The sequence below is a fragment of the Zootoca vivipara genome, chromosome 6 (genome assembly GCF_965207765.1).
Source record: "Zootoca vivipara chromosome 6, rZooViv2.hap1.1, whole genome shotgun sequence".
NCBI classification, from domain to species: domain Eukaryota; kingdom Metazoa; phylum Chordata; class Lepidosauria; order Squamata; family Lacertidae; genus Zootoca; species Zootoca vivipara.
This window is the reverse complement of record NC_142589.1, coordinates 90,658,237-90,685,728: the sequence shown is the minus strand read 5'-3', so window position 1 is coordinate 90,685,728 and position 27,492 is coordinate 90,658,237. Positions and strand designations below refer to the sequence as shown.

The following is a 27,492-nucleotide window of genomic DNA, read 5'->3' as shown; positions in this document are numbered from 1 at the left end:
TCCTGGACCGTCCGAAGGCCGGATTGAGAAGGCGATTGGGCCGCATCCGGCCCCACGGACCTTAGTTTGGGAACCCCTGGGTTAGAGTGTTAGATCTGGGAGAGCAGGTTTCAACTCCCCATTTGGCCACAAAGTTCACTGCTTATCTTTACAGAGGGAGGAGGAGCTCAATATATTTCCCGAACGCCTTCAGGGCATACAAGTGAAACTCGGAAAAATTTGAAGATCGTCGAAAAGTGCATTTATTTCAGTATTGCGACTTACTTCTCTTTTATTTTTCCAAATGCTTTCTTTTGGGAATTCCACAGTAATCACACAGTTACAATAATACGAAAATAAACAAAAATGAACATCGCTATTACATTTCATTAATTACTTTCTATTTATAATCGACCTGCCTAATGACAAATAATTACAATTACAACAAATAAAGGCTTGACATATCTTGCTTTGCATGTCATGCATCTGTCTCATATATTGGTTTCACCTTTTAAGTTGCATTACTGAAATAAATTCACTTTTCGACGATATTCTGGGGAAACCCAGCCAGATGGGCAGGGTATAAATAAATTATTATTATTATTATTATTATTATTATTATTATTAGTATTAGTATTATTTCCGAGTTTCACCTGTATCTCCACCCCTTTGGGAAACTTGAAAGTAAATACTTTCACATACAGTGGTACCTTGGTTCTTAAACTTAATCCGATCTGGAAGTCCGTTCCAAAACCAAAGAGTTCCAAAACCAAGGCGCGCTTTCCCATAGAAAGCAACGCAAAACGGATTAATCAGGTTCCAGACTTTTAAAAACAACCCCTAAAACAGCAATTGAACATGAATTTTACTATCTAACGGGACCATGGATCCATAAAATGAAAGCAATAATCAATGTAATGTTCTGTAAAATAAATAAGACAGTATTGTAGATGATAAAAATTAAAATTATTATTTTTTCTTATCTGCACTGATGATAGTCATTGTTTGGATGGGGGGCTTTTATCCATTTCCGCAGTCACACAATCAATCAATCAATCAATCAGTAGCTGAACTGGGTTGCACACAGTCACAAAAACAAATGAACTGAAAAAGCCTCAAAAACAAAAACACAAAACAAATAGCAAAACAAAAAAGCCAAACTTAATACGTTCTGGAAGTCCATTTCACTTCCGAAATGCTCGGAAACCAAGGCGCGGCTTGTGATTGGTTCAGGCGCCCTGGAAACAATAGCCGACAGCTGCATTGGACGTTTGGTTTCCGAAAAACATTCGGGAACCAGAACACTTACTTCCAGGAACCAAGGTGTTTGAGAACCAAGGAATTTTGGGAACCAAGGTACCACTGTATGTCTGGTTTGGGCTGCAAAACTGTTGCCGCACTTTGACCCTGTTTTGGAGCAAATCGGACCATGTTGGGGTTTGGGGTGATAGCTATGAGGCTTGAGTACCAATTGCTCAGTTTGTGGGGTGCTGCAAAGCGGAGGGTTTCCGCTGCAAAACAACCGCAACAGTTTGGCACATGTTGGGAGGGGGTTCCCAAATTTTGGGAAGATGGAACAAGACCCTGGTAGGTAGGAGTGAAACCAAGGGATATGAGTTACGAGAAAGGAGAAAAACTCTGGTGATTTAAGAATGGCGGTAAGAGCCATTCAGTAGTGGAACGGTCTCCCTCGGGAGAAGGTGAGGAACGATGGAAGATTTTAACAGCATTGGAACGAGATCAGGAAATCCAGAACTGCAAAATTCAGGTTTGGTGTTCAGAGAAGCATCCCTCAGTCCAACTTCAATGGATAAACTGCTTCTGTCTAGACATGCATCTTTCTCTCTCTTTCCAACCCCTTGCGGAAAGGCTACTGTATTCCTTATCTTCACCCGCCCCCCAAACCCCACTTGATAATTTGAAATAGCAAAAAATAGCTTTGTTCTTTACTTAACCGCAGGCTGTTTGTATACAAGCCCAGCTCCTGTAACAGGAGATTTAAAAATTTGAATGCCATTCCTTTAAAAACAAAACTAAGGCAGAGACCTTTTCTCTCGGCCCCACCTGTGGGTATTAAATGCAATTATAACTGCAAGCTGGCTTCCGGACGGCAGCGAACGTGTTCGCAATGCGCGTCGCAATGCACGCAAAGGAAGAAACAACAAACAACATTTCATACGGAGACTGCAACAGAGACTCGGGAGCGCTTGGCTCTGCAGCGACTCATGAGGAACTCTGGAGAATGGTTGCTAGTAAGGCTTGGGAAAAGAATCATGGAATCGCAGAATTACAGAACTGAAAGGGACCCTGAGGATCATTTAATCCAAACCCCTGCAATGCAGGAATAGGCAGCGGTCCCACACCGAGATCGAACGTGAGACCTTGGTGTTGTTTCAGGTTACCATCCTCGAGGTAGTAAAAGTTTCCGTTTATCATCAATGGGGTGGTAAAAAGGATGAATGCCGGCTACATTCACTTCCACTCGCGGAAGAGAATATCTCTTAACACTCCCCCCACACACAAAAAATAAAATATAGTACAGTACGTACAGTCGTACCTTGATACAGGTAGGTAGCCGTGTTGGTCTGCCATAGTCAAAACAAAACAAAACAAAACAAAACAAAATCCTTCCAGTAGCACCTTAGAGACCAACTAACTTTGTTATTGGGATGAGCTTTCATGTGCATGCTACAGGCTACGAATCAAAGGTATCTGAAGAAGTGTGCATGCCCACAAAAGCTCATACCAATAACAAACTTAGTTGGTCTCTAAGGTGCTGCTGGAAGGAATTTTTTTATTTAGTCATACTTTGGTTCTCGAATGCCTTGTTACTCATACGTTTTGGCTCCCGAATGCCGAAAGTGTTCCGGTTTCCGAACGTTTTTTGGAAGCAGAACGTCTTGACGCGGCTTCTGTTTGAGTGCAGGAAGCTCCTGCAACCCATCGGAAGCCGCGCCTCGGTTTTCGAATGTTTTCGGAAGTCGAATGGACTTCTGGGAACCGATTACATTTGCGAACCAAGGTACGGCTGTAGTTTGCTTTCCTGCGCTGCAAACGGTGGACAATTTGCAGAGATGGAACCGATCTCATAATACAGACTTCAAACCGGTTTTGGACGATATCTTTTTCTGGAAAAAGAGGTGCCATGATTGCTTCCCTTGTTCTTTTAGAAAGTGGAACCCGGTTGAAAAAATGTGCTGGATATATCAATATCCAGCCCTAATGGGTGGAGTGGATAACCCTGCTTTGTTTCGTCAGCAGGATCCATCCCTCTTGGAACAGCAATGAGGAGACAGCCATATGCTTCTACAAAGGAGGTTGGCCGTACATTCGCAGGGAAACCAAAATGCTTGTTTACAAAGCTATTGTACCACCAACCTTACTGCATGCTTGTGAAACATGGACCACTTATAAACGCAATCTCAAACTCCTCAAAATACAACTCTATCAACGGTGTCTCCGAAAATTTTTACACATCACTTGGGAATGCCAGTGTACTGGAAGAAGCAAAGATCACCAGTGTCGAAGCAATGATTCTTCAACATCAACTTCGTTGAACTGGCCATGTTGTTCGGATGTCTGATGATCGTCTTCCAAAGCAACTACTCTATTCCGAACTTAAAAATGGAAAGCGTAATGCTGGTGGTCAAGAAAAGAGGTTTAAAGACTCTCTTCAGACAAATCTAAATAAATGAACACCGACAACTGGGAAACACTGGCCTGCGAGTGCTCCAATTGGAGAACAGCCTTTACCAAAGGTGTCATGGGCTTTGAAGACGCTCGAACTCAGGACGAAAGGGAGAAACGCGCTAAGAGGAAGGCATGCTTGGCAAACCCTCACCGGGATCAACTCCCGCCTGGGAACCTATGTCCCCACTGTGGAAGGACGTGTGGAACCAGAATTGGCCTCCACAGTCCCTTACGGACTCACTTTAAAAACCGTTCATGGAAGACAATCTAACTTGGCTACGAGGGATCGCCAAAGAAGATGGAAGAAGACGCATGAGAGGCAACCATAGCCTGACTGGCTTCCATTCAGAAGGAACGCCCAGCCCAGCGACTCATGCAAAAATGCAGGACAGTCCGCGAGGCTCCTCTCAAGCGGTGCCATTCTAGCACCGATGGGAAAGCAAAGCTTTTCTCGTCACAACCCCCTGACATTTCCCCTGCGGTTGTGATTCAGCCAGCAAGGGTGAGTGGGTGGATGGCAGGGCCACGAAAGCTCAGCGAAGGCTGATCTCCATGAATGGGGGAGGGATCAAGTCCCTAGCATGTCTCCCTTTGAGTTGCATTTCCGAGCCTTGAGTCATCGCATCTGGCCTCCCTCCAAATTTCCAGGGTTATTTTGGAACTCGGCAGAGAGCATGGGTTGACGCAAGGCCATGTGCGTACAGGACTTGCTTCCTTTTCTCCCGCTTGCGATCAAAACACCCTCCGATGTTTCTCCGATGAAAATGAGGACATCCTATTCCATCCCCTCCGACATTTCTCCAATAAAAGCAGAGACATTCCTGCCAACACTTCTCTGATGAAAATAGGGGCATCCTATTCCACACGCTCCCAACATTTCTCCGATGTTTCCCTAAGGAAAAGGGGGACATTCTGAGATCAAATCAGAAACCGGGGCGGCAGCTCGACTGGTGACTGGGTGTGGCCGCTGAGACTATATAACACCAGTACTGAAAGACCTACATTGGCTCCCAGGACGTTTCTGGGCACAATTCAAAGTGTTGGTGCTGACCTTTGAAGCCCTAAACGGCCTCGGCCCAGTAGACCTGACGGAGCGTCTCCACCTCCATCATTCAGCCTGGACACTGAGGTCCAGCTCCGAGGGTCTTCTGGCGGTTCCCTCCCTGTGAGAAGCAAGGTTGCAGGGAACCAGGCAGAGGGCCTTCTCGGTGGTGGCACCCGCCCTGTGGAACGCCCTCCCGCAAGATGTCAATGAAATAAACAACTACCCGACTTTTAGAAGACATCTGAAGGCAGCCCTGTTTAGGGAAGTTTTTAATGGAAGGTCTGAAATCTTTGGCACTCTGCAGCACTTTGACAGCCCATCTCTCACTTTGGGGACGTCCACATTCCCAATTTTTTTCTGGCTCCAATATCATAGAATTGTAGAGTTGGAAGGGACCCCAAGAGTCAACTAGTCCAACCCTTTCTATGCAGGAATCTCTTGCCCAGAGTGGAACTCGAACCCAAGACCCTGATATAAATGTTTGTGCGTTTATGCTTGCGTACCCCTTGCCAAGGCAAAAAGGTGCTGGATCAGAGAAGGCAACCCAATCTTTTTGGGGTTCGGCTACCCTGATCGGCCTATGAGATACAAATGTGTGAGGCACAATGAGTTAGGTAACAGCCCATTAAATTGCCAAAGATATGTGCCTGTTTGACATACTTTTAACTCCATTTGTCACAGACAATACCGTAATCTTTGCTTCTCATGAGCACCCCATAATTTCATTTCTTAGCCACCTGCTTGCTAAAGTTCCAGTGCACACATCTAATGAATTAGGCCGGAGGAGAAAAATTGGATGCAGTTCACGTTTAAAGGGGAACCGAATACTCTTGCATCCAAAAAGCGCACAAACCGGGGGGGAAACAGGCGGCCTTTGAAATCCTCACTTCTCCAACTTATTGCAATGCCTTCTTCCATACAAATGCCAAATTCAGAAATATAAGGGAAGGTTGCTCAGATTTGCATGAACACGTCAAGCAATCAAGCGCTGTGTCTTCTTAAAGGACACAAGCCTCCTTCATTTCAGGGATTTCAGGAGTTCAGGGATATTTTTTTAAAAAAAAAAACAATTTTGCAAGTTGAGTGTCCTTGTTTCTCAATTTGATCCGTCTAGCATGTTGGGGTTTTTTTTGCACGTTTCACGGTATTTTATGCATTGTGACTTCATGTTATCTTTATCAATCATAGTTTAGTGATTCTTTACTGTAATTGTTAAGTGTAAACTGTTGAATTATTATTTGCTGGTTTAATTTTATTGTTTACTATTACATTCGAACGGATTATTGAATATTGCTTTAGTTGATCTAGGTTTTTAATTATAAAGTTATCGCGACTTTTCTCGTATTATTAGGTTGTGATCTTTGCTGTGTGTTTTGTGGTTCCTTCAGCTTGTCAACTGCCTTGTATATCGTAGCCCAGAAAGGCGGTACTCAAATTTAAAGTGAATTGAAATTGGTGAACCTCACAGACAGGGCTCATCTTCTGAGCACCAGAAGCGGGGTCGATTTTTCTTTTGTAAACATGTTCAGCTGGGAAAAAACCTAGAATCATACAATCATAGAGTTGGAAGAGACCACGAGGGCCATCCAGTCCAACCCCCTGCCAAGCAGGAAACACCATCAAAGCATTCTTGACATATGCCTGTCAAGCCTCTGCTTAAAGACCTCCAAAGAAGGAGACTCCACCACACTCCTTGGCAGCAAATTCCACTGCCGAACAGATCTTACTGTCAGGAAGTTCTTCCTAATGTTTAGGTGGAAGCTTCTTTCTTGTAGTTTGAATCCATTGCTCCGTGTCCGCTTCTCTGGAGCAGTAGAAAACAACCTTTCACCCTCCTCTATATGACATCCTTTTATATATTTGAACATGGCTATCATATCACCCCTTAACCTTCTCTTCTCCAGGCTAAACATGCCCAGCTCCCTAAGCCGTTCCTCATAAGGCATCGTTTCCATGCCTTTGACCATTTTGGTTGCCCTCCTTTGGACACATTCCAGCTTGTCAGTATCCTTCTTGAACTGTGGTGCCCAGAACTGGACACAGTACTCCAGGTGAGGTCTGACCAGAGCAGAATACAGTGGTACTATTACTTCCCTAGATCTAGATGCTATACTCCTATTGATGCAGCCCAGAATTGCACTGGCTTTTTTAGCCTGCCCCGAACCTTTGGCGTTTGCATGGAAACGGATCTGTGTGCTAGAAACTGTTTGCAGCAAAGAAGCGGGCCCTGGCCCTCCCTCCCTTCAGCTTTCCTTTGTCACCGAGAGAAGGAGAGCAACTAGTCGGGGCAGCCAGCCAGATTCCCTCTTTGCTCCCTCGCCACTATAAATTCTAGCCTCGTCCGCAGGGCCTGCGGGTAGAAAAGGCTGCTGCACTCACTGTCTGGGAAGGAGGAGAGGTTTGCAAAGGAGAGAACCAAAAGGACGGAGAGTCAGGGGAAAAATCTGCCCAAAGATCCACCTCCTTCGACATCCTCTTCCCAGCTGGGGTCATTTAGATCGGGGGACCTCTCCCAGGCCCAGGGTGGGGCTAGGAGCAAAAAGTGCTTCTGCAGAAGGTTGCCTTAGAATCATCGAGTTGGTGGGCTAAATTTTTTTGGATATAATATTCAGTTAGAATCCTGGGGAAGGTTGTGGAAGGAAGGTACAGTGGTACCTCGGTTTATGAACACAATTGGTTCCGGAAGTCTGTTCATAAACTGAAGCGAACTTTCCCATCGAAAGCAATGGAAAGTGGATTAATCTGTTCCAGACAGTCCGCGGAGTACTTAAACTGAAGCGTTCATAAACTGAAGTGAACTTTCCCATTGAAAGTAATGGAGAGTGAATTAATCCGTTCCAGATGGGTCCGTGGAGTTCGTAAACTGAAAATTCGTAAACCGAGGTGTTCATAAACCGATTTTACTGCATGCAGTGCACTTAAAGAAAATGTTATGAAAATGATGTACAGGTGGTACTTAACACCAGTTAAATTGGCTAAAATGTACAGTCATACCTCTGGTTACGTTCACTGCGGGTGGCGCACATCACGGGATACAAATGCGCCAAACCCGGAAGTACCAGAACGGGTTACTTCCAGGTTCGGCGATTCGCGCATGCGCAGAAGCGCCAAATGACGTCCCGCGCATGCGCAGATTCGGCACTTCAGGTTGTGCACTGCTCAGGTTGTGAATGGGGCTCCGGAACGGATCCCGTTTGCAAACAGAGGTACTACTGTACAAGACTAATGAGTGCTGGAAATGTAAAGAAAGGGAAGGTATCTTTTACCCTATGTGGTGGACTTGTAAAGAGGCAAAGGCTTTCTGGGAAATGGTATACAGTGGAACCTCAGTTTACGAACACCTCGGTTTATGAATTTTCAGTTTACAAACGCCGTGGACCCATCTGGAACGGATTAATTCACTTTCCATTACTTCCAATGGGAAAGTTCACTTCAGTTTATGAACGCTTCAGTTTATGAACAGACTTCTGGAACCAATTACACCCATGCTTCAGTTTATGAACACTTCAGTTTAAGTACTCCGTGGACCCGTCTGGAACGGATTAATCCACTTTCCATTACTTTCAATGGGAAAGTTCGCTTCAGTTTATGAACGCTTCAGTTTATGAACAGACTTCCGGAACCAATTGTGTTCATAAACCGAGGTACCACTGTATAAAGAAAATGTTCAAAAATACTTTTGTCAAAAAAGCAGAAGCCTTTTCACTGGGTATAGTGGGTGAAGAGATACCAAGGGAAGATAAAAGATATGTTTATGTACGCAACAACTGCGGCAAGAATTCTTTTAGCCAAAAAAATGGAAACAAAAAGAGGTACCAACGAAAGAAGAACGGCAGATGAAAATGATGGACTTTGCGGAACTGTCAAAGCTGACGGGGGAAATCCAAAACCAGCACAATCAAGTATTCCAAAAGGACTAAAGGAGTAAATTTATACGATATTAGAAAAGTTATTGCAAGCAATTAACATCACTAGCGGGGTTGTCTGAAGACTTGTAATGAGAAATTGTCTGCCTTTCTATATTTATTTAGATTTTGAGCCATTTTATAATGAGTGTCATTAGAATTGGAAAACGTACAAAATGCAATGATATAAAGGTTAATTCTGAAAGCCATGGGAGGGAAGGAAGTCGAAGTGGTAAAGCAGATAATGATGATGTGTATATAATATTAAATGGAAAATAAATAAAAATATATAATCATCGAGTCGGAAGGGGACCCTTGGGGTCATCCAGCCCAACCCCTTGCAATGCAAGAATATGCAGAGCTCTGTCCCATACAGGGAATTGAACCCACCTTGGGGTTACCACGTGAGCTATCAAGAGTTGCAGAATGCGGATGTCTGTTTTGCTTATTACTGTTGTTATTTGCCATTTATCTATCTATCTATCTATCTATCTATCTATCTATCTATCTATCTATCTATCTATCTATAAATGTATAAATGGTGAAAATGTGGGCTCCACTTTTCTCGGTAACCGCTTGACCGATCCCCCTGAAATTTGGACACAACGATCCATGCCACTTCCCGAGTTTTCGCAGAACCTCGGATGCCTCACATCAGTCTGTGAGCACCTAGAAAGAAACTCTGTGATCACTAAAAGTCAGCATGGGTTCCTGAAAAATAAGTCATGTCAGACTAATCTGATCTCATTTTTTGACAGAATTACAAGCCTGGTAGATGAAGGGAACGCTGTGGATGTAGCCTATCTTGATTTCAGCAAGGCCTTTGACAAGGTGCCCCATGATATTCTTGTAAAGAAGCTGGTAAAATGTGGGCTAGACAATGCTACCATTCAGTGGATTTGTAACTGGCTTACTGACCGAACCCAAAGGGTGCTCATCAATGGCTCCTCCTCATCCTGGAGAGTAGTGACTAGTGGGGTGCCACAGGGTTCTGTCTTGGGCCCAGTCTTGTTCAACATCTTTATCAATGACTTGGATGATGGGCTTGAGGGCATCCTGAGCAAGTTTGCAGATGACACCAAATTGGGAGGGGTGGCTAACACCCCAGAGGACAGGATCACACTTCAGAATGACCTTAACAGATTAGACAACTGGGCCAAAGCAAACAAGATGAATTTTAACAAGGAGAAATGTAAAGTACTACACTTGGGCAAAAAAAATGAAAGGCACAAATACAGGATGGGAGACACCTGGCTTGAGAGCAGTACATGTGAAAAGGATCTAGGAGTCTTGGTAGACCACAAACTTGACATGAGTCAGCAGTGTGATGCAGCAGCTAAAAAAGCCAATGCAATTCTGGGCTGCATCAATAGGAGTATAGCATCTAGATCAAGGGAAGTAATAGTACCACTGTATTCTGCTCTGGTCAGACCTCACCTGGAGTACTGTGTCCAGTTCTGGGCACCACAGTTCAAGAAGGATACTGATAAGCTGGAACGTGTCCAGAAGAGGGCAACCAAAATGGTCAAAGGCCTGGAAACGATGCCTTATGAGGAACGGCTTAGGGAGCTGGGTATGTTTAGCCTGGAGAAGAGAAGGTTAAGGGGTGATATGATAACCATGTTCAAATATATAAAAGGATGTCATATAGAGGAGGGAGAAAGGTTGTTTTCTGCTGCTTCAGAGAAGCGGACACGGAGCAACGGATTCAAACTACAAGAAAGAAAATTCCACCTAAACATTAGGAAGAACTTCCTGACAGTAAGAGCTGTTCGGCAGTGGAATTTGCTGCCAAGGAGTGTGGTGGAGTCTCCTTCTTTGGAGGTCTTTAAGCAGAGGCTTGACAGCCATTTGTCAGGAATGCTTTGATGGTGTTTCCTGCTTGGCAGGGGGTTGGACTGGATGGCCCTTGTGGTCTCTTCCAACTCTATGATTCTATGATTCTATGATTCTTACCTGTGCTGGTACAGACCTGCTTTTCCACAAACTAAAACAGCGCCCTCAAGTGGCGTTATTCCCTCAGCTCCTCCTCCTACACCCCCTCTCTCCCCATGGAGTCTACGCCACACCCACAAACCCCACCCTCACCAACTTCTTACATCCCACCTTCACCACTACCCCCTCCCAAAAAAAATCCCCCAGCAAATAACCACAAGACAAAAATAAATACCATCCTTCAAAACGTCATGAGATACGCCGGTCACGGAGAGGGGGGTGGGAACAAACAGAATAGATCATGGATTGGGACACGGTGGGGACAGTCACAGGGATTACCCACAACAATGCGCCACACCCACAAACCCCGCCTCCGCCACGAGATCCTGTAAAAACAGGGGGACTCTGAGGCTCAGGGGGATCTGAAGGGGGACTATTACCCTCCATTTGACAGACTAACGCACAGCAACGCGTGCAGGCCCAGATAGTTTTAAATAAAAGCACACATTGTTGTTGTTTTTGTTGTTTAGTCGTTTAGTCGTGTCCGACTCTTCATGACCCCATGGACCAGAGCAGTGGTTCCCAACAGGTTGTCCGGGGACCCCCAGGGGTCCGCGAGCTATGCCAGAGGGGTCCGCAAGATGCTATTAGAATAAAAAATATATTAAATATATTTCGTATGATAACAGATTTTTTGTTTTGGCCGCTTCCTGCATGAGCAGAGTCTAGCGCAAAACTAGAATTAGATAGAGGCAGTAGTTCTGCTGTATGCCGTTAGGTGGTGCTTTACAAACACTACTGTTTTGCAAAGAGGCAGCACGCGCATTCTACTAACGCTCACCTCCCCAAGATGCTTTGCGCGCGTCGGCTTCATTTGTGCACTACTGCGCAGGTACCCTGTCTTCTCCATTCCCCTCCCTCCTCCCTGGCACGCGCTGCCTCTTTGCAAAACAGTAGTGTTTGTAAACAAAGCGTTGTTTTTCGCGGAAGCTACAGTTCGCGTAGTTAAAAATGGACCGTTGGTTAAAAAGTGGTTCGTTAAAACGACAAAGGCCTACAGATAAAGAGGAAGAACTTTAAAAAACGTATAAATATAAAATATAAAAAGACTCTTAATTTGGCTCTCACTTTTTAATTTTAGGATTAGGAATTAATGGGGGTCCTTGTCACAATAGCGGCTCGATGATGGGTCCTCGAGAAAATTTTGTTGGGAACCCCTGGACCAGAGCATGCCAGGCACTCCTGTCTTCCACTGCCTCCCGCAGTTTGGTCAAACTCATGTTCGTAGCTTCGAGAACACTGTCCAACCATCTCGTCCTCTGTCGTCCCCTTCTCCTAGTGCCCTCCATCTTTCCCAACATCAGGGTCTTTTCCAGGGAGTCTTCTCTTCTCATGAGGTGGCCAAAGTATTGGAGCCTCAGCTTCAGGATCTGTCCTTCCAGTGAGCACTCAGGGCTGATTTCCTTCAGAATGGATAGGTTTGATCTTCTTGCAGTCCCTGGGACTCTCAAGAGTCTCCTCCAGCACCAGAATTCAAAAGCATCAATTCTTCGGCGATCAGCCTTCTTTATGGTCCAGCTCTCACTTCCATACATCACGACTTGGAAAACCATAGCTTTAACTATACAGACCTTTGTCGGCAAGGTGATGTCTCTGCTTTTTAAGATGCTGTCTAGGTTTGGATTATGGAGAAAGCTAGAGAGTTCCAGAAAAACATCTACTTCTGCTTCATTGACTATGCAAAAGCCTTTGACTGTGTCGACCACAGCAAACTTTGGCAATTTCTTAAAGAAATGGGAGTGCCTGATCACCTCATGTCTCCTGAGAAATCTCTATGTGGGACAAGAAGCTACAGTTAGAACTGGATATGGAACAACTGATTGGTTCAAAATTGGGAAAGGAGTACGACAAAGTTGTATATTGTCTCCCTGCTTATTTAACTTATATGCAGAATTCATCATGCGAAAGGCTGGACTAGATGAATCCCAAGCCGGAATTAAGATTGCCGGAAGAAATATCAACAACCTCAGATATGCAAATGACACAACCTTGATGGCAGAAAGTGAGGAGGAATTAAAGGAACCTTTTAATGAGGGTGAAAGAGGAGAGCGCAAAATATGGTCTGAAGCTCAACATAAAAAAAAAAACCAAGATCATGGCCACTGGTCCCATCACCTCCTGGCAAATAGAAGGGGAAGAAATGGAGGCAGTGAGAGATTTTACTTTCTCGGGCTCCTTGATCACTGCAGATGGTGACAGCAGTCACGAAATTAAAAGCACACATACTACTCATGTAAAAACACTATAGCTTGTTTAGCTTACACGTAAATCCGGCACTGGGCAGAGAGCACAGCCGTCAGGTTTAGCCACTCCTTGAATATGTCTGAGTCACCAGCGAGGCACAGCCCCACTGCTTCCCACCCCCAAAACACCCACACATACGCAGCCAGCTCCGTGATAATCTCTCCAGAACTGGCAGGTCCATTTACTCATTGCAGGCAACAGCTAATCCTCCACTTTCCTCATCCTGGTTTCAACAACACACACACACCACACTGTATTGTTGAGGATGCCAAAGCATAGATAAATCGACAGCAACAATTCTCTATCAACGGCACTTCCCACTGTGTACCTAGTTGGAATGTTTCTGCGTATTCCACGCTTTCGCAAAAGCTTAAGCAATTAGCTAGGGGAAGGGTGCAACTCGCAACTAACTATATGTAGACTCCAGCCAGCTCTAGGCTTGTTTTTATACCAGCATGTGTCAAATATTTCCTATTATCAGTTTCTACTTCTCGGCAAAGGCTAGTCACTAGAAGGCTGAGCTATGAATCACCGAAGTTCCTAGTGCGCATCTTCCCTCAAAGCAAGCCAGATTTTTTCCCCCCCACCTTTAGACCTTTAGTGAAAACCTGGACAAAGTTGCTGTCACATTTTTTTGTTGTTGTCAAAGTTGTTGAGGTTTTTTGGGGCTTTCTATGATTTTAAAGGTTTTTTTAAAAAATAATTGGCTCTCGCCAATTTTTGCAACACGATATTGACATTTGGAAAGGGTTTATGCAGAATGCTGTAGGTCACTAATAATAATACAGTATATGTATTATGGTGCTGGAGGAGACTCTTGAGAGTCCCATAGACTGCTAGAAGATCAAACCTATCCATTCTGAAGGAAATCAGCCCTGAGTGCTCACTGGAAGGACAGATCCTGAAGCTGAGGCTCCAATACTTTGGCCAGCTCATGAGAAGAGAAGTCTCTCTGGAAAAGACCCTGATGTTGGGAAAGATGGAGGGCACAAGGAGAAGGGGACGACAGAGGACGAGATGGTTGGACAGTGTTCTCAAAGCTAACAACATGAGTTTGACCAAACCGCCGGAGGCAGTGGAAGACAGGAGGGCCTGGCGTGCTACGGTCCATGGGGCCACGAAGAGTCGGACACAACTAAACGACTAAACGACAACAACATATGTATTAGGACAATAATATCACTCATACGTCTAGATCAGGCATGGCCAAACCAGATGTTTTGGGACTACAACTCCCATCATCCCTAGCTAACAGGACCGGTGGTCAGGGATGATGGGAACTGTAGTCCCAAAACATCTGGAGGGCCGAGTTTGACCGTGCCTGGAGATAATAACGTCTGGAAATGCAACTGGTTATAGCTTCTCTATCTATCATACAAGATCTTTCATCACTTTATTTTCTAGAACTGAAATTCTTTGAATAAAACAGTGATCAGAATAAGAACAAGGATGGCCCAGTATCACCTTATGGATGGGCCCACCAGTGGCAAAATCGCTCTCATCTGAATTCTCCCGATTCGCTTGAAAATAAATAAATCCGGCCTGGTCGACGGGCCCAAGCGCCTCTCTGGCGTTTCCAGGGAAATCCTGGGGAGCCGGTTGCTATAGAAACGAAACTGTTAGACGACACACATGCACACAAAGCCCTTTGCCGGCGGTTATGGTGGACTCGGGTGCTCTCGGCTCCTGCGAAAGGTCATCTCGCCGTTTGATGAATGCAAAGAGCTATTTGATGCTTCCGAGGGGTTGTGGTGGGGGGCACCCAAAAGGGGATTTGGTTTCAGGCCAGGGGCCTTTTCTTTCTCTCACCGGGCTTGGACTTTGGGAACTGGGGTAACTTGCTGCCAGGAATCGAGGACCGGAGATGGATGCCCTAGTCTGGCAGACTACATGCAAACCACTTCCAAATTGTAGGCAACCCTGTTTAGGGAAGTTTTTAATGTTTGATGTTTTATCGTGGTACCTTGGTTCTCAAATGCCTTGTTACTCAAAACAACTTGGTATCCAAACACTGCAAACCCAGAAGGAAGCCTTCCAGTTTCTGAAAAATTTTCGGAAGCCGAACGTGCTCCGTTTTGAGTGTTACGCTGAGGTCTGTCTGTTTTTGTTTTTTATTTTTGCGGTTTTGTTTTTGTGGCTCTTTTTTTGTGTTGTTTTTGTGACTGTGTGAAACCCAGTTCGGCTACTGATGGATTGATTGTGTGGCTGCAGTACATTGTTGATTGCTTTCATTTTATGGATCAATGGCCTCGTTAGATAGTAAAATCCATAATAATAATAATAATAATAATAATAATAATAATAATAATAATAATAATTTATTTATACCCCGCCCATCTGCCTGGGTTTCCCCAGCCACTCTGGGCGGCTCACAACAGAAAAATGAAATAAAATAATCAATTAAACATTAAAAGCCTCCCTAAACAGGGCTGTCTTCAGATGTCTTCTAAAAATCTGGTAGCTGTTTTTCTCTTTGACATCTGATGGGAGGGCGTTCCACAGGGTGGGTGCCACCACCGAGAAGGCCCTCTGCCTGGTTCCCTGCAACTTGGCTTTTCGCAACGAGGGAACCGCCAGAAGGCCCTCGGAGCTGGACCTCAGTGTCCAGGCAGAATGATGGGGGTGGTGACGCTCCTTCAGGTATACTGGACCGAGACCATTTAGGGCTTTCAAGGTCAGCACCAACACTCTGAACTGTGCTCGGAAACGTACTGGGAGCCAATGTAGGTCTTTCAAGACCGGTGTTATGTGGTTTTGGCGGCCGCTCCCAGTCCCCAGTCTAGCTGCCGCATTCTGGATTAGTTGTCGTTTCCGAGTCACCTTCAAAGGTAGCCCCATGTAGAGCACATTGCAGTAGTCCAAGCGGGAGATAACTAGAGCATGTACCACTCTGGCGAGACAGTCTGCAGGCAGGTAGGGTCTCAGCCTGCATACCAGATGGAACTGATAAACAGCTGCCCTGGACACAGGACATGTTAAATTGCTGTTTTAGGGTTTTTTAAAGGTCTGGAACGGATTAATCCGTTTTGCATGACTTTCTATGGGAAAGCGCGCCTTGGTTTGGGAACGCTTTGGTTTTGGAACCGACTTCCTCTTTTGTATTAGTGTACAGTGGTGCCTCGCTGGACGAATGCCCTGTAAGGCGAATTTTTCGCTTAACGAGGAGATTTTTCGAGCGCAGGTTGCCTCGCAAGGCGAATTAATTTTACGAAAAATTTGTCTAGCGAATCGCGGTTTCCCATAGGAATGCATTGAAATTCAATTAATGCATTCCTATGGGCAAAGAAAGAAAAAAAATTCAATGCATTCCTATGGGATTCGCTAGACAAATTTTTCGTTATACGAATTGACCCGTGGAACGAATTAAATTCGTCTAGCGAGGCACCACTGTATATAGTTTTCCCTCAGGTCCTTGACAGTTGTTTTAGGAGGGAACTTTAGGAGGGAACTTTGAATCATGTTTGATACATTGTTTGAGCCAGCCTCTATAAAAGCAGGCCAGCTCGGCAATGCAGTTCAGTTCTGTTCCAGCTTCCAAATAAAGAGCTTCTTGAAGAATCGCTGTGTCATCTACTCACTATTTAATACTTCCGGAACAGGTTAAGTTTGAGAACCAAGGTGCCACTGTATTCTGTTGGAAGCCTCCCAGAGTGGCTGGGGAAACTCAGCCAGATGGGCAGGGTATAAATTTATTATTATTATTATTATTATTATTATTATTATTATTATTAGTTGTGCTGCAGTTAGAGAGAAAGGCACCGCGGCTGAGAGAAACAGCTTTGGACAAGCTGAATCCCTGGGATCTCCAGGCAGGAATGGGGAAAAGCCCAGATAACAATGTACAAATCATAGAATTTTAAGAGTTGGAAGGGACCCCGAGGGTCATCTAGTCCAACCCCCTGCAATGCAGGAATCTCAACTAAAGCATCCATGACAGACAGCTGTCCAGCTTCTGCTTAAAAACCTCCAAGGAAGGAGAGTCCACCACCTCCCTAGGGAGACCGTTCCACTGCTGGACGGCTCTTACTGTCAGTAAGTTCTTCCTGATATTTAGTTGGAATCTCCTGTCTTGCGACTTGAAGCCCTTGTTTTCTCCAAAGCAGGAGAAAACAAGCTTGCTCCATCTTCCATGTGACACAGTCATACCTCGGGTTACAGCTGCTTCAGGTCGCGTCTTTTCGGGTTGCACTCCACGCCGAACCCGGAAGTACCGGAATGGGTTACTTCTGGGTTTCAGTGTGTGTGCAGAAGCGCTAAACCGCACTTTGCGCATGCGCAGAAGCGCCGAATCATGACCCATGCATGCACAGACACGCAGACGCGGGTTGCGAACGTGCTTCCCGCACGGATCACGTTCGCAACCCGAGCGTCCACTGTATTTGAAGATGGCTATCCTATCTCCTCTCAGTCTCCTCTTTTCCAGGCTAAACATCCCCAGCTCCTTCAACCGTTCCTCATCAGGCTTAGTTTCCAGACCCTTGATCATTTGGGTTGCTCTCCTCTGCACATGTTCCAGCTTGCCAACATCCTTCTTAAGCTGCGGTGTGCAGAATTGCACCTAAGAACCAATAGCCAGGCCAAGAAGGCATATGACCAAATTTATGAGGCCTTCTGGAGCCTGTAATTATCCTGTTAAATATTACTTTAATTATTGTTAATACAGCACCCTCAATCCCAGGGCGGTTTGCACAATAAACACACAATAAAAGCACGTAAATACCTTTAATTAAAAACAGAAGAGCGAAATGTGCATGTCAGCCTAACTATATTTTAGAAAGTTGCTTGCTTGCGGTGCATTTTGGGTAATGATTTGCGCAACGGCCCACAAGGATGAGCAACAGGTTTCCTCCAACACTCGGGTGCCATTTTGAATCAAGATGGCAGGCAGAACTTTTCAAAAGCCTGCTTATTCTAACCACCGAACAACACTGCCTACAAGACCGCTGGGACCACTTGCGCAGAGAGAGCTACGTTTCTACCCACAAGTAAACGGTTCAAAACTGAGACTCCCTGCAAGGTAATAATAATAATAATAATAATAATAATAATAATAATAATAATAATATTCTAGATAATGATGTATCAAAAGAGTTGATTAATACACACACACACACTGTATGCCCAAAGATGGAAAGAAGGAGAGGTTTAAAACAAAAGAAGAATGGCTTTTGAGAACAATGGAGTACGAGGAACTGGCAAGATTAACAGCAAAGATTGGAGACCAAAATGCCCCCCAAAATAATAATTGAGGACTGGAGACCTGTTACTGAGTATTTAAAGAACTACTACTGTATAGGGAATGCGAAAATGCGAGCTGGACTTGAAATATGAGCAACGGAGTTAGTTGTTAAGATTAATAGCTTAAAACAAATGTGAAAAGGGTAAATATGGAAACCATGGAAGGAGAGGTTCGGAAGTCAATGGATAAAGTCATTTATGTTAACATTTGTGAAGTTTCCAATTAAAAAGATTTGAAATAGTAGCAGTAGCAGTAATAAAATAATAAAAACAGGAATGGGACGTCGAGGGCCGCATTCTGCTTTGGGCAACTTTCTGGGGGCCGCACCAACTTGGCTGGCATATACATTCTCCATCTCTCTCTCTCTCTCTCTCATTCACACACACACACACACACACACAAACACACACACCTGCTGCTCAAATTTCTCCATCTTTCATCCAGGTAACCCAGGAGCCCGGTTGCAATCGAAGGACACCTTTCATGCAGGTGAAGCACTCCTTCGCAGAGGAAGTGAGGCAGGCGGGGGCGGCCTGGGGAGGAGCCGAAGCTTGAGGGGAGCCGGGGGGGGGCAGGCAGAAAGGCGAGGGCCGCACGCCTGGGCCCCTAGACCTCAGGTAGGGAAGACCTGCTCCAAAACGAAGCAAGCCGAGCCCCCACCCCCACAGAGCCCACCCCCAAGCTCTGACCTTGCACAAAAGCCGCTTTGGAGGTCCAAAACAGCTCCCTCTGACGACAAGTCGCCCTTGCAGCTTCCAGCCTCTGCTCAGAGCAGGAGAATCAGCAAATGAGATTAAGGAGGGGAGGCCAGCGATGTTTCCCTTTAAGGATCCCTTTTTTATCAGATTAACTCGGCTGCCTCCACCCACGGTTGCTAGAGGAGGGGAGAACGTGGTGTTCCGAAACTCGCACTCGCACCCTGCAGATGTTTCCTCCCCGTCAAACCATGCGCAAATCGAGACTGCATCTGCAGGAAGGCGCCTTGAATCGACCCCTGGCTTTTGCCCATGTCGCCTAGTTTCGGGGGCACAGAAGGGTTTCCCCTACAACCTGATCATCATTTCTCTGCTAGTTAGCAGGACCAGTGGTCAGGGATGATGGGAATTGTAGTCTCAAAACATCTGGAGGGCCGAGATTGAGGAAGCCTGTCCTATTTCATCATCATCATCATCATTGTATAATAATAACAATGTCATCTGAGAATTGTCATCCCCTCCAACATTTCTCTGATGGAAATAGAGAAATCTTGTTCCATCACCCTCCAACATGTCTCCAATAAAAATAGGGATGCCCTATTCTATGACGGTGATGGTGATTTATTATATTTATACCCCACCCATATGACTGCGTTGCCCCAGACGCTCTGGGTGGCTTCTAACATAGATAAAAACATAATAAAAAATGAAACATTAAAAAAAACACGCTTCCCTATAGTCGTACTGGTTTTAAAACAGTTTACTTCTCAAATGTTTTGGCTCCTGAGCGCCGTCAACTGTTCCGGTTTGTGAACTATTTTTGGAAGTCGAACGTCCGGCGGGGATTCCGCAGCTTCCGATTGGCTGCAGGAGCTTCCTGCAACCAATCGGAAGCAACACCTTTGGTTTTCGAACATTTTGGAAGTCGAGCGGACTTCCGGAACGGAGTCCGTCCGACTTCTGGTGCAACTGGACTTCTCCGCGACCCTTCCCCTCTGCAGGGAGGTGGGACCAATTTGGACGGTCCGCCCCCCGCCACTTAATGGTTTCCAGAGAGTGATAGGGGATGCTTTATCCCATGTTGATGGCCTTTCAGCCGATTCCCTGGTGGCCCACTGGAATATGGAGTTAACCAAGGCTATTGACTGTCTGGCTCCAAAGCGCACTCTCCGATTGCATGGAGCCCGGGGCAGCCCCGTGGTTTTCCCCAGAGCTGAGGGTGATGGAACAATTGATGAGACAGCTAGAATCAGACTGGACATGGGTTACAGCTCAACGCCAAGCCTACCAAGTGGTGATGGCAACGGTGAAGAGGACCTTCTTTGCCGCCTCTATTGCATCTGCAGAAAACAGCAGCAGGAGACTTTTTCAGGTGGTTCGCAATCTATCGGAACCACCTTCGTCATTGGGGCCTGGTAGGGACCCCAAGATCTCCTGCAATGCATTTGCAAAGTTTTTTGCAGATAACGTCGCTCAGATTCGGAAGCAGGTAGACACCACCGTGGGAGCAGGGCCAGGGTGGGAGAGTGCCAGAGCCCTGTCTAGTCATGTTATATGGGATCAATTTCAATCTGTTACCTCCGAGGATGTGGACAGGCTGCTTGGACGAGTGAAACCAACCACCTGTCTCCTTGATCCTTGTCCATCCTGGCTGATAAAAGCAAGCCGGGAAGGGCTGGGCGATGGGCTCTGTGGGGTGGTGAATGCTTCCCTCTGTGAGGGAGCCTTCCCAGGCCCACTGAAAGAGGCAGTCATTAAATCGCTTCTTAAAAAACCATCTTTAGATGCGGCCAATATGGCCAACTACCGCCCAATCTCGAATCTTCCATTCTTGGGCAAGGTGGTTGAGCGAGTGGTTGCTGAGCAACTCCAAGCACGCCTGGAAGAAGCGGACCATTTGGATCCCTTCCAGTCGGGATTCAGGCTTCATCATAGGACTGAAACTGCCTTGGTCATGCTGGTCGATGATCTCCGGCGGGCTAGGGACAAAGGTGAGAGCTGTTTCCTAGTTCTGCTGGATCTCTCAGCGGCTTTTGACACCATCGACCATAACATCCTTCTGGACCGTCTAGAGGGGTTGGGAGCTGGGGGCACTGTCATACAGTGGTTCCGCTCCTTCCTCCTGGGCCGTGTTCAGAGAGTGGTGGTGGGGGATGAATGCTCAGACCCCTGGGCTCTCACTTGTGGGGTGCCTAAGGGTTCTGTCCTCTCCCCCATGTTTTTTAACATCTATATGCAGCTGCTAGGAGAGATCATCAGGGGGTTTGGGCTGGGTGTTCATCAGTATGCGGATGATACCCAGCTCTACCTCTCTTTCAAATCAGAACCAGTGAAGGCGGTGAAGGTCCTGTGTGAGTGCCTGGAGGCGGTTGGAGGATGCATGGCGGCTAACGGATTGAGGTTGAATCCTGACAAGATAGAAATACTGTTCTTGGGAGACAGGGGGTGGGCTGGTATGGAGGACTCCCTGATCCTGAATGGGTTAACTGTGCCCCGAAGGACTCACAGCTGTCCATGGAGGCGTAGGTCAATTCTGTGTCCAGGGCAGCTGTCTATCAGCTCCATCTGGTACGCAGGCTGAGACCCTCCCTGCCTGCAGACTGTCTAGCCAGAGTGGTGCATGCTCTGGTTATCTCCCGCTTGGACTACTGCCATGCGCTCTACCTGGGGCTACCTTTGAAGGTGACCCGGAAACTACAACTAATCCAGAATGTGGCAGCTAGACTGGTGACTGGGAGCGGCCGCCAAGACCATATAACCATATCTTCATTGGCTCCCGGTACGTTTCCGAGCACAATTCAAAGTGTTAGTGCTGACTTTTAAAGCCCTAAATGGCCTCGGTCCTGTATCCCTGAAGGAGCGTCTGCACCCCCACTGTCCATCCCAGACACTGAGGTCCAGCGCCGAGAGCCTTCTGGCGGTTCCCTCGCTGCTAGAAGCGAGGTTACAGGGAACCAGGCAGAGGGCCTTCTCGGTGGCGGCACCCGCCCTGTGGAACGCCCTCCCAGCAGATGTCAAGGCAATAAGCAACTATTTAACTTTTAAAAGACAACGGAAGGCGGCCCTGTTTAGGGAAGTTTTTAATGTTTGATGCTGTATTGTTTTTAATATTTGGTTGGAAGCCGCCCAGAGTGGCTGGGGAAACCCAGCCAGATGGGCGGGGTATAAATAATAAATTATTATTAAATAATAATAATAATAATTATTATTTATTATTATTATTCTGAGGTACTACTGTATAGGGCTGCCTTCAGATGTCTTCTAAAGGCTGCAGAGTTACTTATCCCCTTGGCTCACATAACTCCATACCCTCCGACATTTCCCTGATGAAAATAGGGACGTCCTAAGGAAAGGCGTGACATAGAATTGCAGGAATGGGGAAAAACCCAGGTAACAATGTACGAATCATAGAATTGCAGAGCAGGAAGGTAACCCCAAGGGTCGTCTAGTCCAACCCCCTGCGATGCAGGGACATGCATGGGCTTGAGGGCATCCTGAGCAAGTTTGCAGACGACACCAAATTAGGAGGGGTGGCTAATACCCTAGAGGACAGGACCACACTTCAAAATGACCTTAACAGATTAGAGAGCTGGGCCAAAGCAAACAAGATGAATTTTAACAAGGAGAAATGTAAGGTACTACACTTGGGCAAAAAAAAATTGAAAGGCACAAATACAGGATGGGTGGCACCTAGCTTGAGAGCAGTACAGGTGAAAAGGATCTAGGAGTCTTGGTAGACCACAAACTTGACATGAGTCAGCAGTGTGATGCAGCAGCTAAAAAAGCCAATGCAATTCTGGGCTGCATCAATAGGAGTATAGCATCTAGATCTAGGGAAGTAATAGTACCACTGTATTCTGCTCTGGTCAGACCTCACCTGGAGTACTGTCTCCAGTTCTGGGCACCGCAGTTCAAGAAGGATACTGACAAGCTGGAACGTGTCCAGAAGAGGGCAACCAAAATGGTCAAAGGCCTGGAAACGATGCCTTATGAGGAACGGCTTAGGGAGCTGGGCATGTTTAGCCTGGAGAAGAGAAGGTTAAGGGGTGATATGCTAGCCATGTTCAAATATATGAAAGGATGTCATATGGAGGAGGGAGAAAGGTTGTTTTCTGCTGCTCCAGAGAAGCGGACACGGAGCAATGGATTCAAACTTCAAGAAAGAAGATTCCACCTAAACATTAGGAATAACTTCCTGACAGTAAGAGCTGTTTGACAGTGGAATTTGCTGCCAAGGAGTGTGGTGGAGTCTCCTTCTTTGGAGGTCTTTAAGCAGAGGCTTGACAGGCATATGTCAGGAATGCTTTGATGGTGTTTCCTGCTTGGCAGGGGGTTGGACTGGATGGCCCTTGTGGTCTCTTCCTACTCTATGATTCTATGATTCTATGCCAGGATAGAAACCAGGCAGATGGCCTTCTTGGTAGTGGAGCCCGCCCTGTGGAACGCCCTCCCATCAGATGTCAAGAAAATAAACTATATGACTTCAAGAAGACATCTGAAGGAAGCCCTTGTGCTCTCACAGAAGGAGCATCTCCACCCCCATCGCTCAGCCCGGACACTTGCATTTTTCGGCACTCCAGGGATGTGCAAACCTCTTGAGCTCTCTCACAGCTGACTCCCTTTGCCCCGTGCGGGGTGGGGAGAGTCACAAGCAGGCTTGTGGGTCAGCAGCCCAGGGTTATTGCAGTGTCCCCTGCCACACCTGGGAGAGATTGCCTCTCGCTGTTTCCCAATCAGAATTTCCTCCCTCCCTCTGGCAAAGCCTTGCACCACAGTTTCAGGGGTGAGCCTAGGACAACGGGAGCTTCCAACACCAGTGGGTGGTGAGGAACACAGCTCTTTTATGTGGCCAAGGAATCCCGGAGGGAAGGGGCAACGCCCCTTCTGCAAGTGATCATTCCAGGCATTGTTGTTGTTTAGTCGTTTAGTCCTGCCCGACTCTTCGTGACCCCATGGACCAGAGCACGCCAGGCACTCCTGTCTTCCACTGCCTCCCGCAGTTTGGTCAGACTCATGTTGGTGGCTTCGAGAACACTGTCCAACCATCTCGTCCTCTGTCGTCCCCTTCTCCTAGTGCCCTCCATCTTTCCCAACATCAGGGTCTTTTCCAGGGAGTCTTCTATTCTCATGAGGTGGCCAAAGTCTTGGAGCCTCAGCTTCAGGATCTGTCCTTCCAGTGAGCACTCAGGGCTGATTTCCTTAAGAATGGAGAGGTTTGATCTTCTTGCAGTCCATGGGACTCTCAAGAGTCTCCTCCAGCACCATAATTCAAAAGCATCCATTCTTCGGCGATCAGCCTTCTTGATGGTCCAGCTCTCACTTCCATACATCACTACTAGCTTTAACTATACGGACCTTTGTCGGCAAGGTGATGTCTCTGCTTTTGAAGACGCTGTCTAGGTTTGTCATTGCTTTTCTCCCAAGAAGCAGGCGTCCTTTAATTTCGTGACTGCTGTCACCATCTGCAGTGATCATGGAACCCAAGAAGGCATTGCAAGGCATTCCAGGGATTGCAAAAGAGCCAACTGTCCCTCCCATAAGCCATCTACCTGTTTTTTATATATAAAAAAATCACTTTAAAGTACTTTATTATGTTTTTATATATGTCGGAAGCCGCCCAGGGTTCGTGGCGTTCGGGAGCCAAAACGTTCGAGTCGCAAGGCGTTCGAGAGCCAAGGTACGGCTGTATGTGGAAATACAGGTGTGTAATATTTTGCTTTTGCTTAGATTCCTGCATTCCAAGTGGGTTGGGCTAGAGGGTTCCCTTTCAACTCGAGGATTCTATGAAAAAACAACGTAAATTTCCCACTGCATCTTTCCTTGTTCGCTTAAAGGTGGATTTCCAGGGAATCATAGAATCATAGAGTTGGAAGAGACTACAAGGGCCATCCAGTCCAACCCCCTGCCAAGCAGGAAACACCATCAAAGCATTCCTGACATATGCCTGTCAAGCCTCTGCTTAAAGACCTCCAAAGAAGGAGACTCCACCACACTCCTTGGTAGCAAATTCCACTGTCAAACAGCTCTTACTGTCAGGAAGTTCTACCTAATGTTTAGGTGGAATCTTCTTTCTTGAAATTTGAATCCATTGCTCCGTGTCCGCTTCTCTGGAGCAGCAGAAAACAACCTTTCTCCCTCCTCTACATGACATCCTTTTATATATTTGAACATGGCTATCATATCACCCCTTAACCTCCTCTTCTCCAGGCTAAACATACCCAGCTCCCTAAGCCGTTCCTCATAAGGCATCGTTTCCAGGCCTTTGACCATTTTGGTTCCCATTTTGGTTGGGAACCTTTACTGTAAGGGGGCGGGAAAGACTATTTCTAGTTCTCAGGCGGGGGCTGTTTGCCCCTCTGACATCCCTTCCTCCTGTGGCAGCACCCCCTGCCTGCAAGAAGTTTTGCATCTCCCTCTGCTTCTTCCAGGAGGCAGGGATACGGATGCGAGATGCCCCTCTGATGGCCTGCCAGCTTTCTGCAGAGGTCGCCTGGCATGCTGGGTGGAACGAGAAGGAGCGTTTCATCTGAGTCCTCTTGGCAGGATGGCGGGAGCTTCAGGAGATTCCTGCGGCTCTGTCTCCTGCATCAAAAGTCCTGGATCCTGTTTTTCCTGGTCCCTCCAGGGGAAAAAAAAACAGCAACCCACAGGCAGAAGGGCAAGAGCTTCTCTCCCACTGTGACTCGCAAGAACTTCAGAGGTGTCTCGGAGCCGGCCTGTGGTCCCATTTTGCCCAGCATCCCGTTCGCACAATGGCACTGCCAGATGCCTCTAGGTCTCGGATGCCCGCAGATAAGGCCCCCTGTTTCGCTATCATTCATTAGACAGTAAGACAATATCTCTGCTAGATCAGACGCAAGGCAGGTCTCGGTGAGCATCCTGTCCCCCCCACATTGGCCAAAACCTGCAGGTGATGCTTTCCCTTGAGATGAGCATGATCCATGCGGTTCTCAGGCTCTCAAATTCTCGAACCTCTATTGGCAATATAGGCAAGATTCCAGCGGGGTTTGGCACAATAAACCCACTTTGCAAAATCTGCACTTTACACTTAATGTTTATTGAACATTAGGAAATCCTCATTGCCTGTTTCGGAAACCGGGCTGCTATCTCCATCCTGTGTAACCATAACAAAGGATAGCCTATGTTTATCTGATCACCACTCCCTGCTAACAACCAACAGATTAACAAATTTAGATGGAATCAAAAGGGCCCATGGAACTGAGTCTACTAGATGATATGATAGCCACCCTCAAATATCTCAAAGGCTGTCACACTGAAGAGGGAACATAAACAAGTTTGTCTTCTCCTGCTCTGATGGGTAGGACTCGAACCCATGGCTTCAAGTTGCAAGAAAGGAGGTTCCGACTCAACATCGGGAAGAACTTTCTGACAGTAAGAGCAGTTCGACAGAGGAACGGTCTCCCTCGGGAGGCTGTGGACCAGGTACCCCCAAACTTCGCCCCTCCAGATGTTTTGGCCTACAACTCCCATGAACCCTAGCTAACAGGACCAGTGGTCGGGGAAGATGGGAATTATAGTCCAAAACATCTGGAGGGGCGAAGTTTGGGGGTGCCTGCTGTGGACTCTCCTTCCTTGGATGTTTTTAAGCAGAGGTTGGATGGCCATCTGTCATGGATACTTTAGCTGAGATGCCTACATTGCAGGGGGTTGGACTAGATGACCCTCGGGGGTCCCTTCCAACTCTACGATTCTAGAGTGAACAACCAAAGCATTAATGGACTTAGATAGAATTGTCTGATGCCAGGGTCAGTGCAGGAGAACAGGCACGACTGCATCTATCCTTCTCTCTCCGAGTGGTAATTTTGGGAATCTCCCCTGTAGGATTGCCAAATGTAGTCCATTCAGTCTCGCTAGCATGGAAGCCCTGCGTCGATTCGGGTGGGTCAAATGGGAGAGATAAAAGTCACCATTGTCACAATTCCCAGACTCGCACAGACTGTATTCCTGGATTTGGCTAGAAAGCTTTTGAAACCCGTTGTCCAACAATCTGCCAGCAGGCCATAATATTATTATTAGCATTTTGGACTCACAGCTGTCCATGGAGGCGCAGGTCAATTCTGTGTCCAGGGCAGCTGTCTATCAGCTCCATCTGGTACGCAGGCTGAGACCCTACCTGCCCGCGGACTGTCTGGCCAGAGTGGTGCATGCTCTAGTTATCTCTCGCTTGGACTACTGCAATGCGCTCTACGTGGGGCTACCTTTGAAAGTGACCCGGAAACTACAACTAATCCAGAATGTGGCAGCTAGACTGGTGACTGGGAGCGGCCGCCGAGACCACATAACACCGGTCTTGAAAGATCTACATTGGCTCCCAGGACGTTTCCGAGCACAATTCAAAGTGTTGGTGCTGACCTTGAAAGCCCTAAATGGCCTCGGTCCAGTAGACCTGAAGGAGCGTCTGCACCTCCATCATTCTGCCCGGACACTGAGGTCCAGCACCGAGGGCCTTCTGGCGGTTCCCTCGTTGCGAGAAGCCAAGTTACAGGGAACCAGGCAGAGGGCCTTCTTGGTGGTGGCGCCCACCCTGTGGAACGCCCTCCCAACAGATGTCAAAAAGGAAAACAACTACCAAACTTTTAGAAGACATCTGAAGGCAGCCCTGTTAAGGGAGGCTTTTATTGTTTAATAGGTTATTGTGTTTTATTTTTCTGTTGGAAGCCGCCAAGAGTGGCTGGGGAG

The 27,492-nt window shown here is 46.7% G+C and overlaps 1 protein-coding gene across 3 annotated transcripts in view; it reads right to left on the bottom strand.

Moving 5' to 3' along the window:
- CERS4 (ceramide synthase 4) overlaps positions 1-27,492 on the bottom strand; it is a 108,878-nt gene that overhangs the window by 32,502 nt on the left and 48,884 nt on the right. The window contains exon 1 of one of the 3 annotated variants that reach the window (XM_088673017.1): positions 18,787-18,940. The exons of the other annotated variants lie outside the window; for them this stretch is intronic. The gene's annotated coding sequence lies outside the window, so the exon portion shown is untranslated. Of the gene's footprint in view, positions 1-18,786; positions 18,941-27,492 lie in introns of those variants that run through there. 3 annotated transcript variants of the gene reach the window in all.